The sequence below is a fragment of the Anas acuta genome, chromosome 6, assembly GCF_963932015.1.
Source record: "Anas acuta chromosome 6, bAnaAcu1.1, whole genome shotgun sequence".
In the NCBI taxonomy this organism is placed as follows: Eukaryota; Metazoa; Chordata; class Aves; order Anseriformes; family Anatidae; genus Anas; species Anas acuta.
The window spans coordinates 2,663,132-2,687,301 of NC_088984.1; the positions used below are offsets into that span (position 1 = coordinate 2,663,132).

A 24,170-nucleotide genomic window follows, 5' to 3' on the forward strand; every position below is an offset into this window, starting at 1 on the left:
CACCGTCCAGATCAACTTCCTCAAAACAAGTTACCAAATTCTTACACTGACATTCTCTCTCTCTCTCTCTCTCCTTTTTCTATTCCTCCAAAAATTTAAAATAGAATTTATATAAATATATATGAGAAAAATAACCGACAGATCAGTCCCTGGAATAAATTGTAGAGGCCACCAGGATTACGCTCTTTTTTTTCTAATGAAGAATATGAAAAAGAAATTGGATGTACGCTGCGCCTTGATGCTTGCCAAGCTCCGAGCTGATGGATTGCTCTGGGGGAAGCTCCAGATAGAAAATCACCTTCTCAGGGCACTGCAAAGTGGCTGTGCAGGAACTGAGAGCGACCCTGCCCCAGCACACTGCCACCACGCAGCCAGCTACCGCCTACCGTAGGGTCGAGGGGCAGAAAAGGGATGGAAAAAAGCTTTTCCAAGAACTTAAGGCTAGTGAAGGGCCCCAAGGGGCAGTGCAGCAGGCTGTGTGAGGAGCCAGCAGACCCCAGCCCTGAGGACAGCCTGCTCCTGACACTCGCTGTGGGCTCCAACACCATCAGCAGCTTCTACTAGCTAGGAGGGGTACGCACGCCAAAAGGAAACCCATCAAGAGATCAGTTTAACAGGCTCCCAATGGAAGATGCTGCTCGGCGGGTCGGGAGTAGGAAGCCTACCTTCTGACAGTCGTGCATGGGGCCACAAGCTGCACTGTGGACTCAAAAAACATGTTTTGAAGGGAGAAAACACACCAGGGAGCAGCTGCAGGGAAGCAAATGCAACCTCTCCTTGCGCCGCTTTACACAACCATTTTTCACAGCGGTTCAGAACCTGTGAGTTGTTTTCCCTAAAAGGGACTTTGCGCATCTAGTTGAGTGTTGAGGCTTTCTATCAATTGCCCATTAAACTTAGCCTCCAATTTCCTTAAGTTGAACCATAGCCAAAGCTCCAGAGAATTTTTAAACGCCACTGAAAAGATTTTTTTTTTTGCCTGCCGAGTAGCTCGTTCTCACTTTGCTGTTCGTATTAATAGATGCTCCTTTCTCCTTTTTCTTCTTGGCACTGAACTGCACAACCGAAATCCAGACCCTTAAACTCCACTCCCATTGCAGATGTTACTCCTGCTCTGATTTAATCGTCTTTCTCTCCTCCAAAGCTGCAATAATTGTGAAGATATCATTAATTTTGTTCTAATAACCTCCTAGCCTTCTGCAAGGAGTTGGAGTGCTGCATTAAAGGGAAAAAGTTTCTTCTGCGTTGATTCGTGTTTCAGGGGAAGCTCGTAAACCTCCTGGGGCCTGCTCGTTTCACTGCACAGTACCCAACACTGAGTTATTTTTTCCTTCATGTGATTTTATCATCATCTCAGCAGCCAGGAGGAGTCAATATAATCTCATCTCCCATTACGTGAATTTACCAATGAAATTAAAATATTGTTTCTTCTTACCAGCACCTTATCTTATTGACAATATCCGATCCACGTATGCCATTCGATGCTGACACGAAGGAGACGCCGTTACGTGGCACTGGAAATCGAGGGACGCTCACAAACTCGACTCAGAGCAGGCATTTTCCATCTTAAGGGAATTGGGCATTATCCTTCCCTTCGGTTCTCTAGCACCTTGCTTTGAATGTTGTTCCTCTAAATATCCTGGAGTATGAAGATTTGGTTCCACACGACTCTGCACACTAGTCTGGTGCCAACCCACAAAACATATGGCTCTGCTCAAATGCAAGAAGCTGTTTTCATTTTTTTTTTTTTTTTTTTTTTTATATTTCTTCCTGGACTGGAGACAAAGCATTTTCTTTTATTTAGATACAACTCAACATTTACATTCTTCTGAGACGCGAAACTTTCTAAATCCCCGAATATATTTTGTTAACTTATTCCCAAACAGCAACTTGAAAGAAGCAAAACCATCTCAACACATCGGAATAAACAAAGCAAATGCCCATCAATCACTGGGAAATATAATAAATTGCGTTTAGATATTTTTTGTGTTTGTGGGTGCTATTAAGTCTTAAAACCCTCAGATTTATTTTTAACCTAAGCATTTTATTGCACAGCTATGTGAAAACATCAATATGTTTTTCTAACGTCGTTAGCTTTCCATTTGTTCCCACCGTAAATAGTTCCTGCGCTCTATTTCTGTGTTATTTGGGATCAGGTACATTTTCCGCTATAAATACTGTTGAGACAGAATAAAGTATTGTTCAAACATTTCACAAAGTACCTCAAACTCTGGATGTTATAGGAGCAGACCACCCTGATCCCTCGACTAGATTTCAGCCCTGTCCGGAGCTCCGAGGAGGAAATCTCGCTGCTCTTGGGCTTGTGCTACCCGTCCGCATCCACCCCGCGCCGGGAGTTTGCTTTTAATTAGAGTATCACAAAAGCAAACAAAAGACACTGTAACCTCAGGAATTAAATATTTGCATTTGCCTCAGCAAATTAGCTTCTTGAAAGAGCCAAATTCGGCACCGGCATAACTCAAAAGTAACTTTGATGAAGTTACATGCGTTACTTCAAATTACACGGCTGAAAAACCCGCTTGAGCTTCACACAGATGTTGAGGCACTAAAAGAAAGCCAGCAGCTAGAACAGGTGCAGAGCTTCAGCCCATTTGCTTTTAGGTAAGGGAATAAGAGCAAGAGGCACTGCTACAGGAACGCTCCAAAGGCTGGCGGTCTCCATCAGGCACTTGCCTGGGGGAGGTTCTTGGTACTTGTAAGAAAAAACGTGTGCTACGACAAAGATTATTTCACCCCGAGATAAATGTACACAGATAACATTAGAAACTGGTATGTATGATATCCTTGTGTAGTCATATGCAAGTAACTGAAGTCTTTTCTTATATTCTTTTTTTTTGGTCACTTTTTTTTTTAAAGTGACAAATTTAAGGACTGGTAGAGTTGTAAATGCACGGAGCAGGTCTTTGTCACAGTTAAATTCTCCTCCTGGTTTAGAAGACACAACACGATTGAATTCAGTTGTAAAGGCATGCCACTGGAAAAAAATTAGGGGAAAATCATCAAATTTTCTTTGCTGTTTCACAACGATGCAAAAACACAGCTTTGGTGTTTTTTAAAAGTAATAGATTAAAGCAAGAAATAAATAAACGAGGCCATCACCTAACTGATGACTGCTCCAATACTTTCTCAAGAACAAGCTTTGTCCTGCTTTTAACCATTCTTTACCATTTCATTGACACCAATATAACTTCCTGATCAGCTTTAGGAAAAAAGAAAACGTTTTAAGTGGAAGTTCAAGAGCCTCCCGAACCCGCCAGCAGCGCGCTGCAGGAGGGAGCAGAGGTAAATCCTCCGCTGAGACCGCCTGATGTGCGGCCGTGCCCTGGAGGCCAGCAAGGCCCCAGGCTGTGTGTGCATCTCTAGAAACTATAAAAATACGAAGATCCAAAAACTTGTACACTAAGTCAGGAGAACAAGGGCTCTGCTCTTAGATGCCACCTCTGAAGGAGCCGAACGTTTTCACGTTGCTCGTGCAATCGTATCAAATCCTGCTTGTAAGAAGTGCAGTAAAAAACCATGGGCCTTTGGCCTGAATTGTGGACTTGACCAGAATCCCCAGAGGCTGCCGAATGCTGAGTAACACGTCCCAAGGAGGACAGCTCCGAGAGCTAATGGGACCCAGCCCCCTTGGTTTTTGTTGCGCAGGAAGGCTGCAGCTGCAGAACCCTGCAAGGCTTACGTCTACTCTGATACAGGGGGAAAATATCCGAGCTGAAAAATATTTATTTTAAAATGGAACTGTTTTAAAAAGCAGGCGCTGAATGTATGGAAGTGAACCCAGCAGCAGACGTTTTCGGGCAGCCTTTCACCTTGCAGCTGCCCTCACCCGCGGGGCTCCGGTGGGCTCGGGCTCTCCCCTCGTGCCAGCCCCTGGCTCCCAGCAATTGTTTTTTCGTTTTTTCAAGCTCTGAAAATGAGCAGGGTTTATTAAATATACAGTGTATTTGTAATTAAGCAACCATTGTTGAAGTAATGAGATCCATGAGATCTATTCACATTTCACCCAAGCACTCTTTTGTAGCCGGGCTTATTAAAATATCAGCTGAGAGATCAGTCACACCAACCTCACCTTTCACTGCTCAAATCTGTCGAGGCCACATCTCCAACCTCACAAAAACCTGGGTTTGACCATTTAAAAATTTCCACGTACAAGAGGAAACACTTTGCATCTATATGGCTGTTCATCCAAGCATCTAGTATACCTTAAAACACGCTCTTAAATCTAATTTACTTCCCAAGTCATGTGAAGATGGCAGAAATCTTACTTTATTAACCCAAAACTGCAGCGGAGTGATTTAGTGACCTCCCTGAGTTCCTGGTACGTTGGTGATATAGATGGAAACAAAACACAAAATTTCTGCCAACTGTAATCTTGTCGTTATAACACCGTGAAGACGGTTCAAAGTCTTCTGAAAATGTGAAACCACATAAATCACGAAAACTGAATGAAAGAAACAGAAATACTACCTAGAATTTATTTTGGGGTTGAAGATAGAAAACAGAACATTATTTCTTGTAACTGTGCAAGCATTACTGGGCTCTGTAAGGCGATGTTCTTCCTCTTCTGTTTAGGTGGCTCCACAAATACTCGCCTCCGATTCATGGCAGTTGATAGCCCTCTAACAGCCTTTTATAGCTCCAGGGCAGCCTCTGCCTCTAACAGATCTGTAGAGAACTGATGTTATAGTAATAATTTTTCTAAACATAGACCTAAAGACTGAAGGAAGTCTATTACAGAAGCGTAGACACAAACCTTTGGTTTTTGAAAGGCTATTTCCTATCGGTACTTATATTTACAACTTCCCAAGGTGTTATACGTGGACTGAAGTTCTATTTTTGGGTGATGTTAAGAAAACTATGTACTGACATTAACGATTATAAAATAATTAGCGCTCTTGTGCTTTCAGACACCGTATACCAGAAATCATGCCACTGAACCAAAATTGATAGGACGCTCCACAGCACACAAAACCCTGACATCTTTTCAGAGACTATCTTTGAAAGCAGAAAAAAATGGCAGCGTTGAGCCTCAATTGTTTGAAGAAAGATTCATCTCCAAAATTAAATTAGAAACGTTTAGGAGAGGCACAAAATGCTAGAAATTTAAGAATGTATGAATCTGCGGTGATTACGCAGCAGAAGAAAAGCAAATCCATCTCTCTTCAGATACGCCTCTCGTTTTATTTTCTGTCTTCTTGTAAGAACAGAAAAGGCAATCAAATGCAACAGAAAAATTGTATTAATTGGCTGATATTGCAAGGGTTTCCATTCAACAGCATCTTTCCATTCATTTAGCTGAAGCTTAATTACTCAGTGCAAACTGCAAAGCTTTATACCACGTTTCAGGAGGCAAAAGGCAGAGTGCTCCTGTTTTGTAGAAAACTGGACACCAAAAGAGGAGGGCTGCAGGGCTATCACTAGAGCACCAATAATGTGTCTGATAGCACCAGTAACATGCACCGTTCTGGACACCAACAGCCCACTCACCTCTAGCCAGATTCTCAAGAGAGCTTAATACCCTGTTGTGCCAGATAACTTTCCTACCTGATATAAAAAACAAAAAATAAAAAATAAAATAAATAAATAAATAAAAAACACAAACATGAAAGGAAGAGGCGCATGGGGTCATGGCACTGCAAGAAATAGGATGGCAAAGGCTGCTGTGTGCATATACAGAGCTCCTGATGTGTGGCAGGGGATTCAGAGCAGGGCACTGCCAATCCTCAAGAAGCACTCCAGGCCGAAGATTTAAAAACGGAAATCCTCCCCCTTACTTCATTTCATCAAATGCGTTTTTTCCATTCACATAACAAAACAGAAGCAAAACTGAAAGAGGAGACAATTATTAAGCCAAGAATCACTGGGTTTCCACATGCAGCACACTCGGAGCTGTGCAAATCGTGAGCTGCTCTGCCTGGCTAGGGGTGCTGCTGAGGCTGAGGACTTCCCCTGCGTTTGCACAGCTCTGTGTTCCCCCAGTCACTGCAACTGACTTCAAAACATATGTTCCTATGGATGTGTAAAAACACTCAGTTTATATACGTTGCAAAAAGTCTTGGTGACATTGAAAAACTCCTGTCTCGGGAGCTCGCGCACAGCATCCGCTTCAAAATTTAACACAAGCGAACGAGCTGGCTTGACACCAGGAGGTAAAACTACACGGGTGTTTCCATGAACTTGTGAATATCTTACTTAATTTCAAAGAAAGGAACCAGAAGGAAGGAAGGGCTATGAAACACGCTACAATAAAATCTGAGAACTGCAGCTATCAGGATTTATTTCTGCATGTTACCTTCGGTAGGCAGCTGCTAATAAGCGTGTATAGTTTTGTACAGTTTCCCAGATCAGGGACTATTTCTGCCTACGTTTTATCATCTCTGGTTTTCCAACAGATTTCTCTTCTGACAAACTCCCAGAAACAAGTTACAAGCGCTCCAAAACCCTACAAGTTTTACCAGACGCATTTCTTTATATTAGGAGGGCGCGTTCAAACTCAAATCGAGTACGGCTTTTTGTAAAGATTAAAACGTTTTTAATGTGTGTATGCAAATACATAAGCCTGAGCCCACTCTGTCAGCCTCATATATACCTACTACTGTCTGCTTTCCCTTTCCCCTGACGTCTGGAGCAGAGGATGGACAGAAGGGCCGCCCACCTCCTGAGGCAAACACGCTACCAGCTGCTGCCAGGGATACCGAGGAGGAGGCACCGCAGGTTCTGACAATGGGAAAAAAAAACAAACATGAAAGGTAAGGAAAAGCAGATGAAAGCTGGGGACATGCCCTAAATACCAAAACCTTTCATTGTCTGAGCGCTGCTTTGAAAAAGACCCCTAGAACACAGGAAAGGTTTTTTCTGAAGACAAGGAATAGCTCTCAAAAGCAGGAATTAAACAGGAAACGACAGGAGAAAACAATTCTCTAGCTGGTCAGGTAAATTGGTATATGCTTCGTGTTTGCTGCTAGAAATGCTAGAAAACAGTTGGGAAAGTGATTTTTTTAATCCCGTATAAACTAAGTTTATTAACGTATGTGTATGTTAATCATTTGGATATGTTTATATAAGGATATGTTAATAGATATATGCTATATCGACATAAACGTGCAAAGATCCATACAAGATTTAAGCTCAAAGTACAGACCAGATTTACTGTTCCCTTTTCCTCTGCTATCAGACGAAAGATTTGGGGCCCTCCCCTAATTACAGGGCTTTTAAAAGCGCATACGAGTATCCCGTTCTGATTGATCACTATCAGGAACCATGAGCATCATTTTCCAAAACTTCGTTTCTTCCTTTTGCCAACCCTAGACCAGCTGCTATTTAGCTGATGATTCAGGAGCATCCACAAAAGGCATCACTCGCAATTCAGTTACGTGGGGCTAATTTAATAAAAAATACCTTGTAAGATGATTGCATTACTAACAGAAAGGAATTTATCTTCCTTTTCAGCTATGCACGCAGTATGGACAGATCGGTCCCGTGGAACCTGCAGATCACTCTTAGAAACTTCAGAATACTTCTCAAATGCAATCATCTCATTTATTTATTTTTTAAATATTGAATTTATTTGAAGTTGTGCTTGTATTCTTCCCTTGCTTAAATAAAAGATGAAATCCTACCTTCTTGAAAGACAGATTTTCTAGACACGTTGAAAAAAAGCTTTAGTAGTTTTTTTTTTGTTTTTAAAATAATGAAAGTCATCATTCTGGATGGACATCGTGTTTTTTTCTCAAACCGCATTTCCCCTCCAATAAATTCGGCTGCCAGCTTACCAACAGCGTCTCTGCGTGTCAAACCCAGCGTGCCATTTAATCAGCTTAGTTGGGCTGCAGATTTGCACTATTAACGAAGTGGACTTGGGCACCAGGCACGGCGCACTGAGTGGCTCCGGCTCGGCACCCAGCCTGACTCGGGCTGGCCAACACCTCTGGTTAAGAAGCATCCAGTTGAGAACTCGTCTCTGCTCTTCTGTAGAGAAAAGAGCATCCTCTATTAAAGGCACTGGCGATTTAGGCAACTTCTGAATGGACCTTCCAGCTCTGAAGATGCCTCTAATGAAGCTTTAAAAATTCTGGCTTTAGCCCGCTGTTCCTTTTGATATTTCCGCCTTTATCAGTTTGGTCTCCGTCATTACTCTTTCCATCTTATCATTGCTCAAGAAAAGCTTTCACAGAGACTGCCTTCTTCCTCCGAAGGCTTTGAGAAGCACCCCTGTGTGTCAGTGGCACCACTATCGCACGGCGCCATCTCCACAACAGGCGCACGGACAATTAAGTCAGAAGCAGATAAAAGCAATATTCCCTTCCTACTTGGTTGAGATGGGATTTGGATTTTTTTTTTTTGGGGGGTAAAGAAAATGACCTTGTTAATTTTTAAGACACCCCCCCAGGAGAGCCACGATCGTCGCTTCCCTGTCTCACGGTCGTCAGGAGGAATTACAAGGATTATGGTGCTTAAAACTTCCTTCGCATCCAGACGGATCAGGTATGCAGTTTGTCTCTTCACAGCCTACCAGGAGGAGCATTCATAGTAAATGCTGTTTTATGGAAGTCATTGATAAGACAGGTTGCTCTCCAAGAAAGGGAGATGAAGTGTCTGCGTTCCAGCAAGGCCCTCTTGGGGCAGCAGAGAGGCGTCGGAGCCCAAGGAGAAGTGTTTGAAATCTTCACAAGATTTAGCTATTTTTGTTACACGGGACAAAATATCACGTAACAGCTCCTCTCCAGGCACAGAGAGCAAATACGTGGGAGGTTTGGAGGGAGGCTGGGCTCTGGTTTCAGCCAGGCTACACTGCTTTACCCGGCTGGTAGTGCACAGCCCTCGCATTGCTGAGTTCAGCCCAACACTGCTCTGCTTCTGAGAAGCGAAGGAAGCCCAGAGAAAATAACCTACATTTACCGTTATCTTACTGATAATGAAAATAAGGTGATACCGATAGCTCTAATGATTTCAAACCAATTTAGAAACAACTCTCGTCTTCAGCTCGACAGAACCAACCTGAGGACTTTCTGCAGGACCCGGAGCACGCATCCTCTCACCCCAGCAAAAACAAAACCACAACTGGAGATGAAGCTACAACTGGTTTTGCTTTGCTAAAAGGAAAGACGTTTCTGACATGAAAAGCTGCAGAAAGCTAAGTGAGGAGTATCTGTGTCAAAATATGATCCTGTTAAAAATCATCACTTCTTTAATCTATTACGCAGTTGAAGCTCAGGATTTGGGTTTGTTATTTCTTTACCTCCTGGTAGCGGTTAGCAGACCACAAATACACAAACACCGCTTGCTTGTTCAGACTGATTCTAATCTCAACCAAAACAGCCCAAATTACTGCTGGAATCACCATCTGCAGCCTGCCAACAGCACAGAAAGCGGAAGCGTCAAAAAAGAAAGCAAAACTCCGAGAAGAGCTTCATTCCTTCCTCCCTTCTTCTCTACCCACTGCAGCCCAGTTTTTAACCCCCTCTTTTCGCATTATTTGAAACCTAAACACTATCTGGAGCTTTTTATTCCGACAAAGCAGCACTGGAGGTAGTGAGCAGAGACCTGTTAACATCGACCCGTTGGCACCGCGAGCTCCTGATGGCAAAGATTGTGCCCTTGGCTTTGTAGGGCCGTGCAGGATCCAGGCACCGGCACAGCAGCTCCCCGGGATGCAGAGATTCACATTCATGCCTCAAAAATTTAATACGTTCTTTTATGTACCCATCCGAGCTTATTTTACATGGAGTGGTTAAGCTGAAGGAAAAGAAGCAGGAAAAAAAAGGAGAAATAGATAAAGAACCTTTGTCCTAAACCCGTTTTCTCTTTGCTTTCTTTGGAAGACTCATCTGAAAAACCGCTCCTGTTGCAGACTGCTCTTTCATGACATTTAGCCTTAATCTTCTCTCTCTTCATTTCACTGCTTTATTTCCAGCTGTAAGCCCTACGCTACCCCGAATATTTCCTTTTTAGCTTCAGTTGTTTACAATTGCAGATATATGGAGGCTGCTAAGTCTTGCCTTGCCCGTTCTCTTTTCTTCTTCCTTTTTTTCTCCTTCAGAGACCGGACAACGGCGTGCTCAGGTGCCTCTGACAAACAGGGCACGGCACCATTTTAGCCCAGAAGCCGTAATCCTAAATCATCTGCCCGCAATCCCTGCGAGTGAATGGCCGCACAGACACAGCTTCTGGAGGTCTCCAAGCCCAACCTCCTTCTCAAAAAAGGTCCAGGTGGGTCAGGATATGCAGGGTGCCAACCAGCTGAGCTTCACGTACCTCTGCAGACAGATTTTACAACCTCTCCAGTGAGCGGCCACCCTCCTGGTGGCTTTATTTCCCTTACATCTCGCCGGAGCCTCCCTTTTCCAGCCCGTGTGTTGCCTCTCCCCGTGCAGCACCAAGACAAGCCTGCCTCTGTCTTCTCCAACCAGGTAGGAACGCAGCAAACCCCTGAGTTTCTCTCCTGCTCATCCTGCAGATAGAAACTGGGCCCCACTTACTGCTGAAACGAAGCCTGAACACGAGGGCAACAGGGGAAGTTGAATAAACCTCCTTAAATGCAACCAATGGCTCCATTTAGATGTTTCAGCTGCTCCTTCCACCGCTCGGCCCAGCTACACCTTAGCATGCAAACAATTCTCAGCTGCTGCCGCCAGCTCAGCAGGGGAAGATTTAAACGGGGATTTTCTTACTTCATAACTTTTCATTTCTTGCTTGTCAAGGCCCAAGACACTCTGAATTCTGTGTACTCTATGAGCAACAGATACTGCCAACCAAATTTTTTTTTTTTCCCAAATAAGGCAGTATTTTCAGAAATGGTGTCCCTTCAGGCAGTTGAGGTTACCGAGTCCCCACCACGGCCCTGACTTCCTCCCCAGCTGTGGGGCTCCTGCAAGGCACCGAGCTTCGCTGGCCTCTCATCCTCACAATCCGGCTGGACACCCGCTGTGCTCGGGCACTCGTCACACCTCTCCTCTTTTAGGGCTTCTGGCCTGCTGCAGTCATGTCCTAACACCTTCCAGACCCGGCTCACCATGGGTTGAAGTTTTGGCAGTGTCCTCCACCAACCCAGGCAGCGCTGCCGTTCAGCAGCCGTGCAATGAGCCCCAGGGAGCCAGGCTGAGCAAGTCACCTCGCCAAAACCTACCTTTTTTTTTTGGCCAGGGTGAGGTGGTTGGAGAAAAGAAGGCAAAATAAGAGCTTTTACTTTTTGTCTGGCGATAGGAACATGAGCACTAACGCAAAAGGATCCAGTAGGGGCAGAGGCAGTCGGTCCTCGCACATATTTGTTCGTCCTCTCTGGTGATGCCTCCCGACTGCGTGCGTCAGGCCTGCCTTTTTATCGCTATCATTAACACAAATACTTAAAATTAGTGTTATGACAGTCCTTGAGGAACTCTGCTGTTAACTTCGTGGTACCTTGCCAGGTCCCCTTCCAGCCACATGGCTTTAAAGAGCTGAATGGGATGGACAGACCTTGTAGTACTTTCTACACTCTACAGCTGAACTAGAGTTTCTAATAAAAAATGCTATCTCAGTGTTTCACTGAAATATTTTTACAAGAATGGCACCTTTCTTAGCTGAATGGGAATTCCCCATGGAGAACAACATAGTCTAAAATAGCTCCAAGACGCAAATCTATCATTTTGCTCCCTGGGTGCTCTCACCTGCCTTCTTCTACATCACCAGCACGCACTGAACCCCCCTGAGGTTCCCAGAATGCCTCCTCCCAGCTTCTTCCCCATCTCTTCCCATCAGGCATGTCCCAAACATCTCAAGAATACCAGCTCACCGTCCCAGAGGAGCTCACATAAGACACTGTGTGCAGGGGGAGGTGAGAAGAACCCAAAGGCTCTGTGCTCGTGGCCACTCCTAGGCTCTGCCTCCTTCACGACGGGATTTCTGGCATGCTGGTCAGAAAACCTCACTGAAAACCTCCTGCCTGACTTCAGGAACACCAAGTCAACCATGTCCCCATACCCTTAAAAATAACATGCTGAGTGATCGGATCCAGAACCTGGCCGTATGGTGCTATGGAGGACAGAAACAGCAATGCTTTCAAAAAGGAAGCTAGTTACAGACTACAGATCCACCAGTAACCATCAAAAACACACGCTCTGAGTATAACCTCAATTCCCAGAAGCCTTTACCTCTGCCAGCACTGTATTTCTGAAGTTGTGACAATCAATGGAACATACCTCCATGCATTCACTTTTGCCAAGCCTCTTCCCAGCCACGAGGATCTGGGGTCTATGACTCAGAGACAGCGGTCTGTGTTCAATCCAGAAGCCTCACTGATCTTCTGACTTCTCTCCTCTGCCTCTTCCCTCTTCTTCAAGCTTTGCTTTCCTGCCAGCACAGACCCAGACTGATCTCTCAGCTCTTAGCACAGCTGCTCCTGATATTTCTTTATCCACCCACCCCCCAAATTAAACCAAATTCATTTTCACCTGTGCACTCCCTCTCATTTCTCTTCATCATCATTTATTTTCTCATTCCACATCAATAACAACCTCATAAGCTAAAAATATGACGACTACCTCATATTAACCTGGTAATAGCCCCTAACATTACGAGTCCCTTGGCCTAATGCACTTTCAGTTCCCATGTTCAGTGTGATTTTATCTGCTTTCATCTTCCCCGTACTTAATCAGTTGTACTACAGGTGGAAGCGCACGAGTATGCTCAGTCACCACTCTTGCATGGCAATGGAGCACACACAACAATTTGGGGGAGGAAAATAAATGCTAAGTGAACTTGCATCAAACAGATACTGGGTTCTCACAAGAAAAGTATAATTTTTTGCAGAAGTAATTGCGAAAGGAGAAAGAAACACGGCAAAGCAGACAGCAGCAGCAGAACTGCAGGACGCTCTCAGTCTGCTGCCAGGGAGAAAGCTCGAATGGAGGGGACAAGTAGTTCACGGCAGTGCGACTGCCTGCAAAACCTTGGCCAAATTTGGCTTCGCCTGCTTATTTTAATCTCCTAGGCAGTGTTTGGCAACTACCGCTCAGAAGAATAAAACTCTTTCATTGGTAATTTCGATATTGCTTGGTTAAAGGTCTGTGCACTTGCTGGCAGAAGTTTTGCAAAGCTAAGGTGGCTTGAGGGCTGAGGAGAAGCAAGGCTTGACCCCAGCTACACAAAGAGAACAGCAAATTCCACTAAAATGAAAAAATGGTGATATTCGAGGACCAGTGGGCTATTTTTTTTATTATTATTTATTTTTTAAGTAGCCAGAAATTTAGGTCATGGACTACCCTCTACTCCCTGATAAAGCAGGTCCAATTTTGAGGCCCTGAGCCCGGGGATGTCACAGCACTTCGATGGTGTTGCTCCACCTCAGGACTTCCAGCCACAGCCCATCAGCCCACCCGTCAGGCTGGCTAAACCCTAGAGAAGTTGCATGACTTAGAGTAACACAACTGTAAGACAGGACAGTTAAACATTACGCATTTAACATAAAAATATTCAACACAAGTAGAAGATTCACATGTCAACATCTTTGTTGTTTAAAGCACAATATAGCTATTATTGCACCACTTAAAACAAGTTTTGTTCATCTTGAAATGCAGACACAAACTTCAAACTCAAAGTAGTTAGAGCACTAAATTTTATAACTTTGGATTGAACTCTGTGACTCTTTATGGGATCAAAACGAACGAACCAATCAAGAAACACCCAAACCAACAGAGAAAACGTGGACACAAAGAGTAGATATCACAGACACCATTTTAAAAGTTGAATGATACTTCCAGGATCCCTCACTTCGGGTTCATTGACAATGAGGTTAAAAAGTCACAAACTACTGCTGTATTTGGGAAAGGAACCTCTATTTTAATAACTATTTAAAACTGAGTATTTAATATTTACATTTCATGCTGGTGCAAACTAGAAGGTAGAGCCCATAAAACAGAAAAAGTGCAAAGAAAGGATTTATTATAACTTTTAGAATAATTATGGACTGATGGTTGCATTACATGAGTATTTTTGACATCACAGAGTTGATAAAAATATGTAAATATGCACGTGCTAAATGCGTGCTTGAACTTGTAAGCAAGCAAACACTCAATAATGGAAATAAAAGAAAATACATTCATTAATGTTAGGTATATCAAACAATAGGTGAAAAACCAACTGAGGTGTAGAAAAAATTGGAAACTGAATATGTTCAATGTCAAGGATTTGAGCATAAATTGAGGTTAGCATGTTGGGTAAATGAGGAAAAGTTACAAATAAGCAATAGTAGAGATTATCTAGTAGTGACACTGAATTGTGAGCGCAGAAGCACAACTGACTTACAAGACTAGACATAGTAACTTTGGTTTGTATTTATAAAAGCTTCAGAGACCACAGGCAGATGCTATATACACACCAGGTATCTTCACAATGGGGATTTCAATGAGAAGTTATAGTTCTGATGCAAACAAAGAAGTTTCATAAAACGCTGCAAAAACATGCATGGCAAGAAAGAAGACTGCAGGAAACAGGCAAACATTCCCCAAGCCAAAGTTACAGAGCAGTCACTCATCAACAGCCAAGAAGCTGCTGAAAGCCCAAAAATCAAACTGCTCTTTGGAAGAGCCTTGAAGAAAATTCCCAAACCTGAGACCCAGGGGCAAGCCCGCATGGGAAATCACAAAGAACTACACAATACGAGCTCCTCCTCATCAGGAAGGTAAGAGACAACCAAGTGCAACTTCTGCTGTGTTTCCACTACCATTATTTTTCAAAGCAAGTTAAATCCTTGACGCGCTGGCCTAAGAAAATGCCTTCAGGAGAAACGAGGAAAAGGCAGCAGATCCCTGTGCCACTCGCTGCCCACCCTATGGACATGTGGGATGGCAGAGCTGACCTTTCTGACACGGACCAGCAACAGCAGCACCATCTGGCCCAACTCTGGGCTCCCTTACCTTAAAAGCACTGAGCAAAGACGGGTAACTGTACTTCCACCTTGAGCCACGCTTTCTGCTACGCTGAGATCACACAGAGAGATCAGTCCCTGCAAACTGTCAAGGGGAGCAGAATATTACTTTCATCGTATTTCAATAAATTATAGCTTCAACGGGGCTCGGAAGGCTGGGAGCTTCACAGCAGCACATCTGAAGCACTTCTGCATGCAGTGAAAGCAGGTGAGGGCAAACAGGGTGTTTTGGGGGGCTCCGGGGGTGTCACCCACCAGCACGGCCCCTGGCTAGCAAATGCACCACTCTGTGGATGGGGCAGCAACTCACAAAAAGGCTCCTTGTACTTTAGATGCGATTTCTCCCACTTTGTAAATGTCAAAGTAGGCAGATTTATATTCCTATCCTAGCACCAGAAGTATCAAAATACAGAGAAATACCTCATTTCTAAGCTTATGATTGGAAATTACAAACCAAAACTCATCTAAAAATGCTGTGGCTGTACAAGAAATCTCGTCTTTAATCAATGAAAAATCCAATGAATTAATGAGTAGCTTTCTTCTGAGTAGGTATTTGAAATTTGGTAATCAATTTGTGATTTGCAAAACATATTTCCATCCTGCAGGAAACGACATTGCCTTCAAAAGCTACTTAAGAAATGTGCAAGTTTTCAGGAAAATACCCCAGATATACCCTCTTCTGCATCAACACAACTTCATTTCTGAGAAAACAATACTGTATTTAACTTTCAAATGTTGTCAAATATGTGAATTTCAATTACAACTTTTCAGCATTTTTTTTTCTCTCCAAGTTCTGAAATGAATGATCTGAGAACCTGATGATGGTATTGGAAAGTTTAAAACACTTAAATTTGTTTTGATCAAAGCCTTCACAGGTCAAATTTGAATAACACACAACTTTCCACTGTTTGCTCTGGAATGAAAACAAAACAAACCAACCACCCAACAAAAAAAATCCCTGAAAGTCAAAGGGATTTTTTGGTGTGCGTGCCTGTATGTGAATGTACTCCTCTGACCGTATTTAGGTACCTCAAAGATATTTTAATAATCTCCTCTCATATTCTTTAACATTGCCACTTTTGAAATGTTATCACATATGAGAAATTAAGTGCATAGTTATTAGAAACATGAAAGAAACTGATTCATTTTTATAAAAATGGAAGTAACGTTTACAGATGCATCATACGCCATTCATTCTGACATTCAGCCACAATTAAAATCATTCGATCCTGTGAAGCAGAACGGCCTTCACATACAATTCTCGAGGCCTAAATCTGAATTTATCCAGAAAAAAATGGTGCTTTGGTGACGTACACATAGGACACCACCACATCACGGGGCAAAACCAAGCCCTCCCAAGACTCCCTCTCCTCAGGGTAACGGGATGTGGTACGAGGCCATGGAGGGACAGGAGCACTTCTGCCCTGTATGTGGCTGCATGCAGCCCTGTGATCGTAATTAGATTTTTCTTTTATCACTGACTATTTTAATTACTTTTACCAGAGAGTTAAGCAAGAGAACCGAGGTGGTATCTGTAGGCAAAAATCTCTCTTGGCCTGCTGAGCGCTGACTGGGCTCTCTGCCCTGAGTTGGGATGGATGGGCTTTATACAAAGGTATATTTTAACAGCTTTGATTAAATCATCGATGAGCTCTGGAAAAGGCCCTGTTTCAGTTTGTCCAAGCACACTGAAGACAAGTTGGGAGGAAAACTCAGTGCCTTCACCCCAGTTCCTGCCATGGCCTCTGCCTGAGGTGCCTGTGGCATGGCGCCCGGCAGCCATGATGGCCACACTGCGAGGAAGGTCGTTCATCTGAGGAACATCACGCTCTGTTTTCATTATATATGACTATTTTTTATTGTGGCCTACCCTATTGATCTCGGAGGTCTTTCCCAGCCTTAATCATTCGTTGACTGGCTGGATATTCAGCTAACAGAAGAAACTGAAATAATGTTTTCTGTCTTGTCCCCTACAGATGATGGCTTCCGAGCTGAGCAGATCCACTGCAAACACAGAAATTTGCCTTTAACTGGTATTCCACAGTACTCGTGCCATTAACTGCTGCCTGAACGAGGACACTGGCTGTTTTTAGGGAGAGTCGACTTACACGCATATCATTTATTTACAGAACCAAATATACTTTCTCAATTCTGAGAGCTGTTCAATTCTGAGGCTGCACAATCTAAATAAGATCCTATTTCAGTCTCCTAAAGTAGATTCCCATATCACTTTTATATCTGTCCAATTAAAACTGCATAAGACGCTGAATGTTTTCAAAACAGAATTTTTAATGGTGCTTTATCATTAGTGATAAATGAAGCCACAAAAATAACTACAAGCTTAGGCTGTACACTGTCTTGTGAAATCCTGTTACGTATATAATTTGTACCCATGGTAGTTTGCTTTCTTAAATCTGAAAGAAGGCTCCTTTTTGGTATTCAACTAGAATGAATATAAACTTGTAAGACTTCAGTGTATTCCTAGTTCCATTTTTTTTTAAACCCACCAGTATTCCCCAGCGCTACAACACAGTGAGATAACGAAGACATTTGAGACAAAGTCCTGAATTGAAGGCTGCGTTCAAGAGGCAAGTTTGGGAGCTGGGAAAACCCAGGTTCGGTACGGCAGCTGCCATAACAAATCCTCTTCATCTGTAGGCACACCCCAAGGGCTGGGGTGGGATGTGGGTGCCCCAGGTGCCAGCTCTCATGCCACAGAGGCACGAAGGCTGATGGGGAGGCAGAGGCTGGGCAGAGGTGGAGGACATTTGGGGGCACCAGCTATTGGGGACCAGGCACCCAAACCCCCCTCCAGATCCGTACCCCACTACCAAACAAAGCGTTCTTTCTACTTCACGACAGCAATTCCGGCAAAGAAAAGCTAACGCTTAGTATGCGGATGTCAGATATTCAAAGGGGTATGCAAGAGCTGAGTCTTCTTAAATAAATTATTAAACTATTTACACAGACGTTTACCACTATATTCTCAAACAAGCAGCTCTGTCACTTTTAGGGGTCGATCATGTTTTCGATAATGTCACTTTACCCGGGTTTTAGTAGAAGCTCGGCTCAGCACTTAATCCCTAACTTCTAATCATCTGCTAGATAAGATGTATACAAAACATCTATACAAACCATATGGTCCTGTGAAAACGTGGAACTGAACCGAACGAAATGCAAGCTCTTGCCTTTTCTGAACACATCTGTTGCTGTGGCTTCTGACAGGATAGCACCAAAAGGGCTCCCACATAGGCAGGACAGAAGGCAGGAAGTACTTTGCACATGCTGTGCGAGGCTGCAATTAGCAGATTCAGAGGCCACCTGTCACGGGGCTGAACGGCACACAACGCCGGGGCACAGAGCGGGGGAAGCAAAGCGAGGTTGCGGCAGACGCCAGGCATGCCCTGCTCCCTTGCCGACAGCAGAGAAGCGTCTCCGTCCTTCCCCCAGTCCTTCCCAGCACAACCAGTACACTTTCTCCCCCCTCACCTCACACGTGTGACAGCCCCGAGCTTGCAGCACGACCCCGAGATCGTGAGCTGGAGGACGGAGCTGGACGTCTCTCCTCAAGGCGAGGTATGCTGCACATAACCCAACCTTGTCTTCCTCTAATTAAAAATCCACAAACATGCCGGGTCTTCTCTAATTACATAATCAAACAGGGAATTTTTACCATGACATTTTTGGTATCTGCAATGATGAACCTCTGCAATACACTCGGCATATGACAGAAAATCATTATGCAAGTTCAGAAGTGATGAGCTTCCACCCTTCTTGGCACATTTCATCTCTGATAGCAGTCAATTTTTCCCTCATTATAAATGGGAAAAGTAAAGATATCATGAAAAGGCCACTTAAAATCCAAACAAAATAAAGGAATGCAAATTTATAGTGGAGTTATACAACCACCAGGAACGCTCGGAGCCTACTAATCTCTTCATTGCTTTGTATGTTCTCCTCTCTCCTTCAACAGCGCATATGCAACACTGAAAACTTTGGAAAGTGTATTTTAAAAGCTGACTTTGAATACTGTGAGCATGAGTCAGACATAATTTACATGGCTGAAATTTCACTAAATATCCTTGAAATTATACCACCACAAACCTCGTCAGGAATACTTATTTTCAGTTTCTCCCTGTATTCCAGCGACTGCAATCCTGAGCCCTCTCCCAAGGCGAATAAATTTAGCGCTCTGTGACGAGTGATGCAAGGCTCCCATCCGTTGTTTTTGAAGCACAGACGCAGAAGGGTGTGATCAATACAACAGCACATAGGAAGTCAGTGACAGCACCGAGAATACAGCTCAGCCATTTGAGCCCCAGACCTTTCACCGCAGGCCATATGCTCCCCTGGCATCCCAACACGGCTTCACAAACCAGACAACCTTTTCCCACACTGACTTTGTTTAGCCAGACTGCTCCAAACACACCTCCTTTCTTCAATTAGCCACACAAACACGAGAATGTGGTCACAGAGCCCTGGTGTCTGTTAGCGGCGCGCTGAAGAAAAGGCCTGAAAGCTCCAAAAGAAAGAGAAGAAAAGAGCTCTTCCGCGCCTTCTGGAAGACCCGGTCAAGTCTGGGGGTTGCAGCACCGTGGAGGACAACGTTCAGCAGGATTTGTGCCAGTATCAGTGCTATTAACTCACAAAACACCGCTCCTCTTGCATGGTGCCCACCAGCACCCCCAAAAGGAGAAGCACAGAGGCTTCTGCCACGCTTGCATCCCTGCAGACCGGGCAGTGAGGGCTCGAAGGAAGAATCGAGGAGAAAGAACTTCAGAGGACAACTGCAGGACTCAGTATTCCCAGGAAAGCCATGGAAATAGGATCCATTGCCCTCTAGTGAGGCAGGGACTATGTACATTCAGATGACTTTTACTTTAAAAAAAAGTTATTCACATGCTAGGATCAATAAGCCCAATATTTACCTGAACAGAAGAAGAAACCCAAGTAATATAAAGAAAAAAAGATGTTGGTAAAGGATGACCCCGAAGACTCAAAGGAAGGGCAGAAAGATACTTTCATGTCCTTCTAGGGAACAGATGTGTTTTATTATCTACCGTAAGGTAACGATTAGTACTCCTCGCCAAGTAAGGCGGGCAGACGTGTAGAGATCAACATTCCTCATCTGATGACCACTCACCCTTCTGGCAAACTGAGTCTGTTCATAAAGTTACCAATTCCCTATCTATTGACAATGGAAGACAGCATGGGTTTTGGTTTCATTTCAGACAACCAGACTCACCAATCTGTAGTTTGATACCGCTGATTGCAAATTTTCTTCCTTTTCACTGAATTAAACTTGTTACTAGAGAAGTCTACTTTTTTCAATTAAGATCCATCTTTAAAATATGTTCAAAAAAAACAAGGGCAGTTTAAGTCCTTCTCCTAAGCATCAAGAAATATTTATGAATGCACTAATATTTTCTGGAGATGCTAAACAGTCTTACTTTTTTCAAACTATGTTGATACCTGATACTGAGACAGCACAGTGATAATCATGCAAAATTTATTCTACTCTGCAAGTCTTTTCTTTAGACTTAGATCCTATTAAAAAAAAGCAAAAAAGCAAAAAACCCAAGCCCCTCTCGTGAATTACCTTATTCTTTGCCCTGTTCATGGAACAAAAATGATAGAGAAGAGAAAAAAAAAAAAAAAAGCTTTGTATTAGAAAGATTTTTTTATTATTATTTCTTCTCTTGTTTTATTTGGTAATTCTTCTCTCACGAATAGAAGGATGTGCACAATTACAGCATACATACTTGTGTAACGTCTTCATTAAAAATGGTATTGAGTCCAAGTTGATGGTTGTACTTAAAGAGCAGAACAGAAATTCACCTTTGCCTTCATCATACCAATTCACGTTTGTCCTTCTAGGCAGTTTTCAGACGCTAAATTCCCCGTTTCACCCATGAATGGAACATACAAGTTGACGGGACAACCCGGGTGTAAGGCTGCTACCTCCTAGCTCCACTTCAGAAGTCCCGCTCCATCAGCCTACGAGTTCCTGTCCCTTTCTGCTGCTGGTTTCCCCTTCCCGGTAGCCGCCCCACCGACGACCACAACCGCCTGGATCTCTTACAGGCCTGGAGCAGAGATGGAAGCCTGCTACTGCTCATCAGGTTGGGAACGCCTACCCAAGCCATATGCTCATATTCTTGCCACTTTGTCTTCCCATCTCTGGTCTAAGCAGCGGTAGCTAATAATACCCTGCGAAGACAGCGGTCATACTCCCTGACCTTCGAGAACACCAATTTATCCGTCTCAGCATTAAAACATCGACGGGAAGTTTTAGGAAAGCTCAGAACATTTGCACCGTCTCTAAAGTACTTTATTTCTTGCTGCATGCAGACGATGTCCTTCCTTCAGTCCTGTCATTAATCTCAAAGTGAGACAATTATTTAAACTGCTATTGTTATAAAGGTTTACACTGCTACATATGCACACCGAAAAAGAGTTCAATTACTAAATGATTACGGATGATTGTACAGTGGCTAGATATGGGCGATAAATCCTGCTTTTCAAAGATGACATGAGATCTGAACAGCAGGAGGATACTCTTACCATACTGCCTTCCAAAATCTCTGTTCTCCGAGAATTGTTCAGTACAGAAGTAGCAACACCCAGGTATTCAGGGGCTACACCAGGAGCAGACTCCTAATCCCAGCTCTGACACTGACTGTAGCAAGTTATTTAACGTCTCAGCTTGCACTTGTCATATGAAATATTTTTGGTTTGATTCATAAATTACTACGAGGATGCACCCATAGATTCAGCTCTGAAATCATTAAAATAAAATCTATAGAAGATAAAAAAAATTAGGAGCTCCGAAGGCATCATAAAATAAAATAATTACATCAAAGGATAACAACCTAGGCTTATCAGGATGGAACTGGGAGAAAATCCATAAAGCCAACTTTAATCACTGCTGTTACCTCGTGCATGTGTTTAAAACAAACAGAAAGAACAAATTGAGCATGGCTGGCTATCAGGTAACAGTAGGAACAAACAGATCCTCATCTCTGCTTTTTCAGGTAATATAGGGAAGCCCATCAGAAGCGCCAAAAACATGGAAGTTTCTTCTCATTACAGCCAAACATAAAGAAAGCAAAGAATGCAATGAGTTAAGTGTAAGAAATGCTTACAAGCAAGGTGTTCTGGTTAACACCAGCAACTAACAGCAGACCTATCTTAAAGGCACCAGGAAAAATCATAAAAATCTAGAAAAATACCCGCATTAGCTGCTGAGGAAGGGGAGCTGCTATTCCTACCCCTCCGCTCTCCAAACAGTATGAAATTGAGATGATTGCTTTCATTTCCATGTTACTGACAGAACTCGGAATTAAACAAAAGGCACCAAAAACAATCCAGAAAAGCCCTGCTATGATTTTCTTCCTGCTGCTGCTTTGCCATTCAGTGAGGTTTGAAGCACAGCGATGAGTCTGTATCCTTGCAAGCATTACATTGCACTGGCTCACATTTTAAAGGTTATCTTTACAACACGAGAGTTAAAAATTGATCTTTTAAAGCTAATATTTCCTCCTCCATGGATGGGGCTTCAGCTCATGAGAAATTCCACTGTTTGCCAACAGGGAATAATAAGCAAGTCCATTTTTTGAGCTTCTGCTCGCTTGCCCCTGCTTCCCATCCCCATTTTTTCCCCTTTCGTAAGGCAAAGACAGCCCTAGCAGCCCAAGCTGATTTGGCCAATAGGAATTTTAACATGAGCACTGTTTGGTATGGATTTTGTCATACAAACCATCATTTACATAATCTTTAATTAAGCACAGGACTATAGAGAAGAATTCAGATTGCCCCCTTCCAGTATTCCACAAAGCGATTTCTCCACTGGCACATCTAGATAATTTATGAAAACTTACAGTCAATTTATTCCATGTGACACTGGTAAACAAATTAATGTAGAATTTAATTGCCTTTGTCTCTTCAAGCTCAGAATTGCCTTTTAGTGATATTTATCTGAAATTATGATCCTCAAAGAAAATAAATTGTAATTGAGCTTATAAAACTGATCCTATTTAGAAGTTGACAACTGTCACAATTACTAATCCCAATTTTACTCGTCGGGGAAGAAGCGTACTTGATCAACTGATTCTGCAAAGAAGGCTGCTTTTCTGCTGTCTCATGTTTCCTGCAGTATTGTACTTGCATACATTTTTCCACATTTATTTATTTATTTACTGCATTTGTATCAACTCCTCTCTCCTCGCTTCCTGCAGAGCATACCAGCAAGCCCTTTAAAGCAGTGTTTTTCCCAGGAAAACACACAATAACCAAATCTTCCTAGCACCTGATCTAGAGCTAACACCGAAAAACAAACAAAATCAAAAGGCAAACAAACCAAAGCCACCAAGCACCACCATCCTTGTTATATAATGCACACAGCACCAGCCATATTATTACAGATCATTGAGGGCTCAGCCACACAGCCAGCGTACAAAAAAACTAACGGCAACACATCTGACTTGCATTTTCCAACGCAAAGTTTGGATCGTGGTACACTGAGAGATTATGACAACATGAGCCACGCATTCCTGAAAGACCTATACATTTCCCAAATTCCTATCTGCTGAAAACATCGCTCGCAGTTTACTGAATTTCACACAAAAAAGCTCGACAGGTATAAAGCACTTTCTCTGCTCGGATTTCTCTCCTCTGTGAAGTAGCTTTAGCACAAAAAAAAAAAAAAAATAGATATATAAAATAAATGTGTATTTTAAACTGAAAATACAAATAAGGAATGAGTGCTCCAAGCAGGACGGAGTTAGGTTACATGTTATGATTTTTACCTGAAGTCTTCCCTTCCTATTCGCTTATCTTGCGATTTGTAGCGATGAAATGCATTTGGATATGGTAGTTGAGGTTTATTTTCTTTTCATTAAAGAAATGTGCAGACTGGAGGATGGGAAGGGACGTAGGCAGAAAGAACGGTGCCTGGACATTTGCCACTGCGAATATGAATGGACTCCAGCAAAACCTAGTTATTTTTGCCTTTAAAAAATAAACACACACTTCTTAGGACATAATTGCCATAGCCTAAAATTACTGCGGACCTTACATGCGGACGTGAGAAATGCATCCTTAGGCTTGGGACTTGTACACTGTCTTCAGAGAAGTCCATGCAGAGACATAATGATGATCCTGGCCATATAAACCAGGACAGCTCAATCTTGCAGATGAATTTACCTACGCGACGATAATGGTATAATTGAACTTTCATAATTAAATA

The 24,170-nt window shown here is 43.1% G+C and overlaps 1 protein-coding gene across 9 annotated transcripts in view; it reads right to left on the bottom strand.

Moving 5' to 3' along the window:
• MBD5 (methyl-CpG binding domain protein 5) overlaps positions 1–24,170 on the bottom strand; it is a 128,646-nt gene that overhangs the window by 84,447 nt on the left and 20,029 nt on the right. Inside the window, exon 1 of one of the 9 annotated variants that reach the window (XM_068687013.1) lies at positions 14,913–14,937. The exons of 7 other annotated variants lie outside the window; for them this stretch is intronic. The gene's annotated coding sequence lies outside the window, so the exon portion shown is untranslated. Of the gene's footprint in view, positions 1–12,197; positions 12,334–14,912; positions 14,938–24,170 lie in introns of those variants that run through there. One more of the 9 variants, XM_068687012.1, reaches the window with a different exon arrangement.